The sequence below is a fragment of the Etheostoma spectabile genome, chromosome 5, assembly GCF_008692095.1.
Source record: "Etheostoma spectabile isolate EspeVRDwgs_2016 chromosome 5, UIUC_Espe_1.0, whole genome shotgun sequence".
Lineage (NCBI taxonomy): Eukaryota > Metazoa > Chordata > Actinopteri > Perciformes > Percidae > Etheostoma > Etheostoma spectabile.
Window position 1 is genome coordinate 3,543,606 of NC_045737.1, and position 12,500 is coordinate 3,556,105.

General features: G+C 40.7%; 1 long non-coding RNA gene across 1 annotated transcript in view; it reads right to left on the reverse strand.

The window, feature by feature from the left end:
* The window catches only part of LOC116690273 (uncharacterized), a 17,684-nt gene extending 13,063 nt beyond the window's left edge, over positions 1–4,621 (reverse strand). The window contains exon 1 of the long non-coding RNA XR_004332218.1: positions 4,611–4,621. This is a non-coding gene — a long non-coding RNA (uncharacterized LOC116690273). The remainder of the gene's footprint in view (positions 1–4,610) is intronic.
* Positions 4,622–12,500: the final 7,879 nt, after the last annotated feature.

The following is a 12,500-nucleotide window of genomic DNA, read 5'->3' on the forward strand; positions in this document are numbered from 1 at the left end:
AAAGTGAACAAGAAACAATCACCATCAGTGAGATCTTCACTCTCCTTCCTCACTTCTCTACTTTCCAAAAATAAATCTTTTGTACCTTCTTTTAAACTGCATTATACTTTTTTTGATCAAATTGTCCAGTCTATTCCACAAAACCACCCAACAAATTTAAATACACATAGTTTTTGAAAGTGCCTGCCCTATTCCAAACAGTGTCCAAGGATGGCTTTTGACATGGTTTCATGTAACAAACCATATGCCGTGTCAGATGAGATAATTTAAAGAGTATATTAACTTAGCATCATCTAATTGAACAAGACCTAAACATGCGTAAAATAGAGTGCAAAAGGTTCTTATAGACAGCCAAATAACCCACATTTTGCAAAGAAGAGAAAAGCTGAAATGAAAAACATACAGATTTGGTCATTGCAAAACATCCACTGTTCAATAATTCTGCATGCATGTAAAAGACATCAGCTTTAACATTTGTGGATGTCACAGTTGTTAGTAGACTTGCAACATGTAGCTTTCTGCAAGTCCCCAAACGGACAATATCTATTTACAGTATAACACTTTCCATAGTTATCCTTCAAACGCTAGACACTCAGAAATGGCACATTCTAAGGAAAGCTCATTGTGGGAATGGCTCTAGTGGCTGTAATTCTGCACCAAGGCTTCGTATATGGTATTATGGGGCCACTAAGGTCTATTAAAAGAATCCAAAGAGCACCATGTCATGGGACCTTTAACCAATGTATATTAATTGATTCACTAACCCTAACCCTAGCAAAAGTGGCCTATAATCAAAAGAATGGTCTAACCCTATAGCTATAACCAATAGTTCTGTTCTCTGTGTCTAAACTGTATGTACAGGCAACCCCCCAAAAACACTCACATGCACACACTTCAACATGCATGTTCTCTTGGTTCTGTAGGCTTGAACCACATGGCTGTCTCAGAATTAACCACTTCCTCTGTGGTGGCAATAAACGAAACACAGCCATGAGGGCAGCAGGCACTGGATGGGTCGAGCCTGCCTCCCATCTGAGTACGCTGAAAGTTCCACGTCCTTGAGATCCAACTTTTGAGCATCAAACACACAGAAAAGTCATACTAATTGATGGTGCATCTGATTAAAATGAGTGGCTAATGAGAATCGAGCCGGGGAAGAATGTGAGAGAATCAGTGTTCAAGCTCAACTTTTAACCTTTCTGTCGGAGGGCGAACCACTTTGATGTTCCTTGGTCTTTTCATCAGGCTCGTTTTTGGTTATGAAAAAGGCATTTTCAAAGTACAAAGGCGAAGCTCACATTTGTAATTTGTCTCCTCTTTAGGAACAAATGGTCCTCAGAAACATCGTTCCCCCCACCCCCCCTATGAACTATGCAGAGGGGAACCATAAATAAAGCTGCAAAATGAGAGGTGAGGGGACTGAGTGCTGTGTTGTCAATCCATGGAGTAGATTGGGAGGTTTGGATCTGCAGCCGTTCTGCCTGGAGTCTTACACCCATAGCAACTATACTGTGATCACACCGTCTACAGACTGAGAGGCTCTCGCCTAGTTAGAGGGAGAGGGAGCGGGAATTGGCGAGGGGTGGTAGGAGTTTGGAGTGTGTGTGCGTGTGTGTGTGTGTGTGTGTGTGTGAGTGTGTGTCAAAGGGGGTGCGAAGGGGAGTACAGGCGATACTTGGATGGAAATAAAGGTCGAAATCCTTGACTGTGAAAACTGTCATAGCGGGGGACATGTGCAGAGCCTGTTTGCCTAATAACCTGGGTCTTGTAAAAAATATGAATGTGGAGTCCTCTGGAGCATATAATTTAACACCCCTATGCCAAGGGAGATGAGTGAGAATTGAAGCGAGTACACCTTGACAAAGGCTATTCTTTTGGTTTCACACCAGCAGAGCAGTACCATGCAGAGTGCTGCTGCTGAGGCTTTGGCTGACACAGCAACCAGCCTATATGAATCAAAAAGTTGCATTAATGCAAAGCCACTCAATTTAAACACCTCTTATGCTTGTCCTTAGCGCTGCAAAACATGCAATAGAGTGCAAAACATAACTAGTAGGCCATTTTTTAGCACAGTGTCATATAGTGAGCACAGTCTATTACTTGTATTACTGTATTATGAGTTGAAATTTGTGACAGGACCAAGAACTGGACACAACGCTTGCTTGTTAGCAACATATTTGCTAATGGTCCGGGAAGTAAAACACTGTCAGGGGACATTTGACTGAGACACGCGCTTATCAAGCACACACCCCCAAAAACCGCTTCTCTTAAAGCTAATTATATACTCAATTTTTTGACAAGTCAAGTACACAGGCAAGTCTGTTAACATGCCGTGTGCATGGTAACGTACTTGCCTGTGTACTTTGTGTGCACCTGCTGGATTAAAAAGTATATCCACTAGATGGCAGGGTTAGAAAAAGTAGTTGGGGTAACAAAATGTACGTTAAAGTAACATGATCCCTTGTTTCTTGGGCAAATGTCCTGTGTTGTTTGACCCATGCACCAACCCAAACTACCTTCTAATGCATTTTTTTGGTCTTGATTTACTCACTGCCGTTGTTGCTTTTCATAGTACCTCATATTACATCGAAGCTGTCGAGCTGCTGCTATGCCCAGTGCGTTCCATACGGGTGGTAAAGGGTGCCACTGAGGCCTTAAAGGGCCAGTGACTAAGCGTCAGTATTTGAAGAATTGGGCGTGAGAAGGGGTTGAAACAAAATGTACACACACGCAACATGGTGATACTCCAGGAGAGTACAACAGAAAAAACAGCACCGGCCACATGCTGTTTTGTTTCTCTGCAACATTTACAAACTTATTGTTGTGTGTTCATTTTGTGTGAGTCTGCCGCTGACCCTACCTTTGGGATTTTTCTTCCACTTGTACCCCTATGGCATCCATATTTCATTCACATCCTGAAATATTAACCCCACTCTTCCTGGAATTAATTGCATCTTCTCGTAGCTAACTCTAACCTTCACTCAAGGATACACAGTTAAGGTAAAGGTAAAGGTGCTTTATTGTCACACACACATACATATAGAAAAATTAATTCCCTGCATTTAACCCATCCCTAAATGGGAACAGTGGGCAGCCATTTACAGCGCCGGGGACCAACTCTAGATCTGAGCCAGTGCCTTGATCAAGGGCACTGACTGGAGAACCTATGTTGTTTGAGTGTTTTCAGTGTACAAAAGCATAGTTAAAAGCATGTATATTGGACTATAAGCATTATTGCTTTGCTAAGGAAACATGCATTCTCAATATCAATTACAAGGCATACAGTCAACGAAGAAAATGTTTTATTAAAACCCAAACGTACTGCACAAAATATGCTCTGACTTTATATTGCAAGAAAGCTTTTCTTGACATTTCTTGAAGCCACCATCTATTGGGCAATAGTGAAACTGCAGCACTTTTTGAATGACAATTATATTTTTTAATTACTAGTTAAATCTCACTAAAACCTCTTACTTTTTTAGTGTTCCTATAACTTTTTGAAATACTTCAAATTCATTTCAAGAAATTTTCATTATTTGATAAACTTGCATTGGGTGAGGCCGATTTTTTAGTCGACATGCAATCAGGGAGACTGCAATACTGTATGGACAGTTGTTGAAAAGCAAATACAGGCAGTGCTATAGAGCAGCATGACCCATTCTCATTCATAGGGTCCACTGGGCACACAGCTCTTGACTGGCTCAGTCCTAAGTCATTCACTCAGTTCAGTCATGGGGTTTTGGAGGACTTTTGCTGCTGAGATGGAATGAGAAACAAGAGTGCTGCTTTCTTTTGTCTCCTTTTTCTCATTCCTTGTATACCAGCGCCGGCTGTGTCCTGCATCTGTGAGGTGGATTAGGCCGACAAGACGGAGGTTGCATTATGTCCTGAGGGGGCTTTACTGTAAGGTTCGCCACCAGTTCTCTTTCCCTCTGCCTCTCCCCACTTAATGTACCGCTTCACTCAAAAGCGGCTAAATCTTTGTTAACATGGAAACTATGAACTCACAGGGAGTTAATCAGAGTCAGTGCAAGGCTAGCTATTTGCATGTGAATTGGCTGTGGCTGTATACCAGGCCTCTTTATGTCGTTCACTCCACAGTGCCTCAGGCTTCTGTCCTCTGAGACATCACTCTGCCATAGGTACATGTTGGGGAGAAATAACCATATACTGCGATTAAATCTACCATTGGTATAGCCAGAATAACACAGAAAAGTCAATTTAGTTTTTAGGAAATTCCAGGAAATTACGTAGTCAGTAGCTTGTGGTTCTGATATCAGTTTAATATGGTTTCAAACTCTCCTTTAATATGACTTTTCATGTAAAACTGTTTTGTTCTTTCTGCCAGCTTGGCCACTTTTATTATAGCTGCTGCTTGTCAGATGCTTGCTATAAAATGTTGTAATAAGTGAGTAAACTCCCAAATGAAGATTGACATTTTTCAAATGTGATCTCATGAATTTCTTTATCCGATAGAAAAGTGAGTAGGAGCTGTGTTAACATCCTTCCTTCTTCATCTGTTTCTGCATGGTTTTACTTGGAAAGGTTATTGAGAGGGGGAGGAGAAGGGATGTTAAAGAAGAGAGTAAATCTGATGTGGAAATGTAGACTTAGTAGGATTTATCCATTTGAGAAAAGACCTTTTCACTTGTTTTGTTGGTTTATCCCCTAAACCCCATCTCACCCCCCTGCCTAAAAGCTTTTGACATCTTCATCTTGTTCACAGTGGGCAGGCTTTGTTTGCTCTGCTTGAAAAAGCGGATGGGGCTCGGCCCTCCCCTCTCCGTGGCACAAGTGTAGGACTTTGCCATGGCAAAGGGGGGATTTATCTTTCCTCCTGCCCCCTCCTTTTCCACATAACTACAATATGGTCATTGTCTGCCAGTGAATAATGTGGCCACTCGGGCAGCATGGACTGCTCCTCGGGCTTTGACTGTGAACCAGCTCTTTTCTTCAGCGTGAAAGGACTCTAATCCATGTAAATATAAGACTCAGGGTACAGCTTGGCCACGGTGGGGAGAGCGAGAGGGTGGAATGGAGGGGAGGGTCAGCAATTTAACCTTTGACCCAACAAATAAGAGGCATGTAAGTTTTAGAATTGCTCTCCAAAGAGGGGGCTCCTGTGGCAGAATGAGCTTCTTTTGTAATCCTTGCAGTCTGCGGCTGATTGACAGCGGCTGGGGAGGGAGCACGGCGCTATACAAAACCAGTAGAAAAACAGTACCTCAACTCTGCCATGAGAAAGAAGACACGCGGACAATGCTAATCATTTATTATATGCATCCAGGATAAAACCTTATAATCTTGTCAACTTGAATGATTTAAAAGAACATTTTGTGCAAGAATTAAATACTTTAAAAGTGTTGCTCTATGAATGTATACAAAAATAACTGAAATAACTGTCCTACACTTAAAAGAAACAGGCTTTAATATTTTCTCAATCATTTTGAGTGACTAGTGGGCTACGCTCTGCTATACCCTACCATACCCCACTATGCCCAGCTACGCCCTGCACTGCTATCTTTACTGTTACTATAATTGCCACTGTTCATCATGCCAACTGCTACAATTATTATGAATCATATTCATATATAATCTGTTATTGTGCATCAATCATTCTGTACTTTGGACATTGACCAGCTGATTTCATTCATTTTTTGGCACTACATGTGCAGCATAAATGAGGACCTACAGATAGTAGTTCATTCCCTCCCAAAGTAATTCATCAAGGGGAAGAAACATGATTAAACAATCATCAACCACCATTTGTTTTTTTTAAATTTCAACATAGCATTTCTTAGTTTGTTGATCAAACTAAACACACTTTGTTACTTCACTACTTAAAGTACACATATTTTACTCCATTTTAATTCCCTTTATACCTCAATTCCACACACGTTGTACTTTTTATTCCATTATACGGAATGTCTATATGTATCTGGCGTCTATACCTCCAAACACATCAGTATCAGTATCAGTTGCGATCACAAAGAGCCTGGGTCTGTTCGAGAATGGACTAAAATGGACGTTCTTCCTCGCCACTGTTCCACTAAATGCTTGCACTTGGGGGAACTGTTTTATTTGTTGGGTCTTTGAAAATTATAGAGGGATTTAGACCTACTCTATCTGTAAAGTGTCTTCAGATAACTCTTGTTATGATTTGATACTAAAAATAAAGTTGAACTGAACAGACGTGAATAGATATTCACTTTATTTGGCCTGTGAACCACAGCTATAGCTTTTAATACCAAGAGAAAAAAGAAACCAAAGCACAATGCTGATTAAATGTACAGAGTTTATCTGAGGTTGGTCAGAATAAGCTGAAGCTCACCACTGAGAGATTACTTAAAACTACATTCATACTGCAGGCCAAAATGACCCAAATCCAATGTGGTTTTGCTCACATCAGATTTTTTCATGACAATGTGAACAGCCCAATTCACATTGCATGTAATCTTTTCCAATTCTGATTTGGGCCACTTAAATGCCATATGTTGTCAGATCATGCCAAAACAGTCATAACAATGTTTCTGGCAATGAATCATAATTGAGCACCAAGGCTGGCTGTCTAAACCTAGTCTTAAAATACCTTTTGAACTAGTTTGAACTATTACATACGGCTGGGCAAGAGAATCTTATTCTGAACATTCCAGACTGTTCTGTAATCATATTATTTGACGTTACCCACATAGTTGTTCTATCCACATTATCGATGATTATTTATCACAAATTGTATTGTGTTACTATTTTGTGAAAGCACCAATAGTCAACCCTACAATATCACCGCAATGTCCATATCAAGGTCAAAAATATTGTAGTGTTGGATTTTCTCCATGTCGCCCATCCCTGCTATTTAATATAGAGAACAGTACCATATGCTGAGCCTGAAACTGACAACACTTTGTCTAATACACTGATCACGTCTTCCTCCTGTTTTCCAAATCTGCTGAAAAAACAGACTAAAATGTGTGTTGGTCATAAATTATATCAGTGAAAACAGAATGTGATTTATCTAGTTTTATAGAATAGAACGTATGAGCGTTGTCCTGGAAACCCCATATGGAGACATATAAGACACATAACTGCAAGTGAATCCAGTCCAACACCTTTGTTGGAGGTTATCTCTCTTCTATTAAACACAATCAAATAAAGAACAAAAATGGCAAAAAGAGAAAAAATGATTAACGAATTTAAAATGTTAGAACAGAATCTAAAATAAATAAATAAAAAGAGAGTAGAATAGGGATATATGCACAGGAAAATGATCAATTTGTGCATTTACCATTCAGTACTTTGGACATTGACCAGCTGATTTCTTTCCATTTTTGGCACTACACATGCAGTATAGATGAGGACCTACAGCTATTAGTTTATTCCCTGCCAAAGTGCTTAATAAAGGTGAGAAACATGATTGAACAATCATCAACCACCATTTGGTTGCATTTTCCCACTCTGCATTTTTTTCACACTTTTGCATTTCTTAGTTTGTTGATCAACAAACTTATTTACTTCAATACGTAAAGTAAAAATACAAACACACATTTCAGGATAACACTTTTTATTGCATTATATAGAATGTCTATATATATCTGGCGTCTATACTTCCATCACAGATACAAAATGTATACAAAATTGTATTTATGTCCAGTGGGGTAATTAACCTGGCTAATAATAACACCCATTCATTGTCTTCCACCTTTGCTTGGATTAAAAATAATACATCTATAACTAATTCAAATAAAGCGGGTAGAATTGGCTGTATTTGCTGCATATCAAATTATTATTGAATGTTGACATTTAACGCATTTTGTCACACAAATGTGAATTTAGATTTTACTATTGACTTTCTATTTCAGACCTGCCCCCCCTCCCTCCCAACACATATTCTTGGAATAGACATTGGGTTAGACACCTAAGAACAAATGTGAAGATGCCTTTTCAAGCCTCTTTACCCCAGATTTCCTAAAAATTTCAATATCTGTAAATATATTTTTTTATTGTCAAAATATCATTGCATACTCCTTCCAGCCATGGTGTCCTTTGTCTATTTAGTGACCATTTTGAATCATTTCCAGCTCCCTCTCCGTACCAACACCTACCTTTTCTGTCACTTTTCCACACCATGACAACAGTGTGAGCAGTGCCTCCTGGATTGTGTTGTGCTGAAAAGTGGTGAGAAAACAGAAGCATCGGAGTATTTAAAGCGTCAGTGTTGTAGTACTTGGGCTTGGTCTTGGTCTCGGTCCCGGATAAACAAGACTCAGGATTTTGTTTCAAGACCAGTCAGGAACTCAACTGCCTTTTGATAATGTTATCAAGGCATTTGTTATGATCACTCAGGGCAATAAAAGAGGTGAATGAAGAACAAGTTTTTTTATGGCAATGGGGATCCTTCAGATAAATTTGAGGAGTGCCTATGGTTAGCATTTTTAACATTTTACCGTGGAATGTAGTGTGGGACTCGCACTGGTCTGGTTGGTCATGGCTTGGTCTCGCCCCCTCAAAGCCTTGTTCTTGTTTCGGTCTCTATGCACTTTGGTCTTGGTCTCTGGTCTTCTTATTTCTTAAAGATTATTTTTTATGGCATTTTTAGCACCTTCATTTGACAGGAGAGCTGAAGACACAAAAGGGGGGGGGGGGGGGAAATGACATGCAGCAATGGAGCCACAAGTCGGAGTCGAATCCGTTCTACCAACTGAGCTACCTGGGCGCCCATTCTTTCCTATTTCTGTCATACTATTTCATGTATTTTCTCTATGTGTGCTGTGTGTCTGACATTTTGCTGCCGTATTTCGGTCATTTAATATTTTGGGATCATAAACTATCTATCTATCTATCTATCTATCTATCTATCTATCTATCTATCTATCTATCTATCCATCTATCTGTCAACTCTGAGTTTTCTGTCGCACAACTAAAACAACCTTTGAATGAGCATTTTCCACCAAATCAAGTTCCTTCCTGATGCTATTTCACAGCAACGCCATTGCTCCGCCGGGCGCTTAGCGCTGCCCATGAAGAAATGCCATCAAACCAGGGCACATTTTCTCATATCATGGCAGGCTGTGTGGCCTAGCCAGACCCTCATCCTCCTTCTGGCAATGGGAGACTAGGGGTGGATCTATGCACAGACATGCCTAGGGCCTCCTTGCCACCAGTGGGCCAGACACAGGGGTAAAGAACATCAACTGTGTGCAAAATGCAAATACTTTACACCAAACAAGTTCCTTCTAGACTCATTTTTGCAGATGCACCGTCATTAAGTCTTCTTGCCGCCCAAGACAATTGTAATTTGTTTGAAGAACTTCCAATAAACCAGAGCCCGTTTTTCTCCTATCCTGGAATGCTGCGTGGATCAGCCAGACCTTTCTTCACAGCGTTGTGGAGGAAGGTCTGGCAATGTGAAACTATGGTGGTCTTGACTACAACCCTCACATCTGTGTTCTTCAGTGCTCTGCTCCGTTCGCTGCTCTGTCCGCCTGCCATTGCTGTGACTACCTGTAATTTTGGATGGGTCATTACTGCGGTGTTCCCGTCGGCTCGTCCTTCACATTCCTGTCTGTATATTTGGGGATCCTTTCAGTTTTTTCACTGCACTTCCTAGAGGTTACCCGTCAATCAAACAATACGATACAGGGATATCCGTTGCCTTCACTCATTGTGAGTTTGAGTTTTGAGCCGACTACATTTGTTCAGTTGTATTTTAAATTCTTAATTGTCTTTCCCAGCCTCCATCTTTCCTTTGCAAATCCAGAAACTGCTTTCCGTGCTGTCAACATCAGCCGCCCCAACTGAATTGGAGGTCTCCTTCTAGGAAGCTTTATCCAATGAAATGGAGCATCCTCGACGAACAAACTCAACTGCTCAGCAAGCGTTTATTCAAATGGAACCATGTAAAAGGCAGAGGGTTGGGCATTTACATCAGACATATATACATATACATCAGCCTATATTCATATTTGATGAAATATAAGAAAAGAGAAGTATTTGTCAAATCGTTCAAGACATTTGTTTTCTTTAGCATTAAGTGTTAGATGGATGAATGCTGCAGTGTGATAAGCAAATGTCCCATTTTGTTCATCTCCTTCATTAACCTCCCTTCCTTTCTCACTTCCTCCAAGTTAGAAAGAGGATATAGAAAGGGGGGGGGGGGCAGAAAATGAGCAATGAAACAAATCTGGACACAGGCTGACTCTTTATTGTGTGCAGAGGTGTTTTCCAGTCGTGTGGCTTGAGGCCTGTACTAGCGAAAAATGTGAGCTTACAACCCGTTGTCATTAGCTGCATAGATATATGAATGAGTGGCATTTTCATTTTAATTATTTTAAAGGGACAAAAAGGGGAAACCATCCAGTATTTCACAAAAAAATAAGCAAAGTATTGCTATCCAAATCATGTGATTTTAAAATTTCCGATCAGTTGAAGGACTTTGGGTTGTTTTTTAGGTTGACAAAGTGCTCTTACTTCTTGAAGAATAAAGAATAAATCAGAACATCTGTTACATTTCTACACTATGCATGTGATGCAGAATGTGACATCAATCTGTTAAGAAAGAGTTAAAAAAAAACAGAGTTTACTTTTATTTTCAAACAAACACAAAGCCCCTTTTCTTACATGGAATTAGGTGCTCTTATACTTTGTCACCTAACTTTCTGCTTTGCTCCAGTCATAATTAATATGGGCACTATGAACTTAAATATGAATCAATAAAAAACTTATAGGGACGTTTTTTTTAAAGTAAGGACAGTTGGATTATCTAAAAAAACGTAAAAACAGTGTTGATTTATTTTCCCTTTTAAACCATTTTTATTGGCAATCTAAGCCTAGATCAGACACGGCTCAGTGACTGAACTATTGCCTGTGAAACATGTCATGTCATCACTCAGCTGCTGTTTACAACCATGGACAACAGCTTGTTGTGTGTTGTGTGCCACAGTCTCTTGCGCTTAAAAGAAACAGCAGCCTACAATAAATAATGTATCACATACAGTATTTCCTAAAGAATAAGATTTACTTTGCGTCCAAGAGCTGCTTGAGTTGGGCTCGTCCCAGTGATCGGCCCAGTGAGTGATGCTGTTGAATGTGTGTTGGCATGTTGGATGTGTTTCCATTCACACAACGTTACGTTGCAACGGTATAGCAACGCCGTCACACGGTCCTCTTCTATTCACATGTCTTCCATCTTCGTTTCATCTACTCTCGTCACAGTGTGACCGACTTAAATGCCAATCCGCTTGTTGTGCTAAGTGCTTAGCCCAGTCCATGCTCATATGGCTAATAAAACTCTTGCTTGTTAACTTTGGTCATAAATTATGTCCCTCAATCTAAACATATGCTACAATATATGACATGCGTTAATGGGTTGCCAAAAATATTTTGCATTGTGCATTCCCCCACCTTCCACCACAGCATTGCAAAGGAGGGTCTGGCAAGTTCCCACAGCCTTAGGGGATAGGAAAGGGGTGGGGGCCAAGCGCCGGACGGCGCAACGGTGCCTCTGCAGAATAGCCTCGGGAAGGAACTTGTTTTACATTGTTATATAGTGATATGGACTGTTCTTCCAGTGACTCTTGATTTGTCTTGGGATCCTTTAGGGGGCCCCCAAGCCTCAGGTTGTGAACCCCTGACATAGAGAGTTTAAAATGCCATTTGCTCATATGAGAATGAATGTGATGGTTACATTATATCTGATGTGCACACAGTGTACTCCCATAAGAAAACATGCGGCACGGATGAAACTGACATCAGAGAGGCTCAGGTGTGCTGTCTGAACCTCTCTGTGTTTGTGCTCCTGTGTGACTCTTTCTTGCATTAAACGTGTGTGTGTGTGTGTGTGTGTGTGTGTGTGTGTGTGTGTGTGTGTGTGAGTGAACACAGGCAACGGCGTAGACGGTGCACGTACTGTACAGTGATTAGGTGATCCGCTTTCCTCCCTTTCATGTGTTTTTAGTCTCCTCGGCTTTGTTCCCTTTCTTAATTATAGCCGAGCTCTCCTCAGAGAGCGCGTAACCCGCTCCCCACTTCCACAGCAGCATCCCATTAAAGCCACACACCCAACGCCTCCCCTCTACCTTTATGCAGAATACAATTAAAAAACGGGGAGAGATCAAAAAGATGCCAGGAGCCTGACGAGGGTGATGTTTTTCTGAGAAATGCAGATTCGTCTTATTGATGGCCGCCCTGTTTGGAAATCATTACGGGACGGAAGTAATCAGCAGAGCTGCATCAGCATGTTAGCCGCAACACCAACCCCTAACACACACGCACACACACACACACACACACACACACACACACGCACACACGCAAAGGCATTTACTTTCAACAAAGTATTTAAGTTAGCTGCTCACAATGTTTGTATATTGGTTCCATCGTGGTTTTCAGGATTAGTGCATTCTAGACTTGTAGACAGCTTTCCAATGGGTTGTTCTATTAATAGAACAGAAATCTCACATGTTTGGTCAGTAAAAGATGACACAAGCGTGTAATTCCTTTCTCCT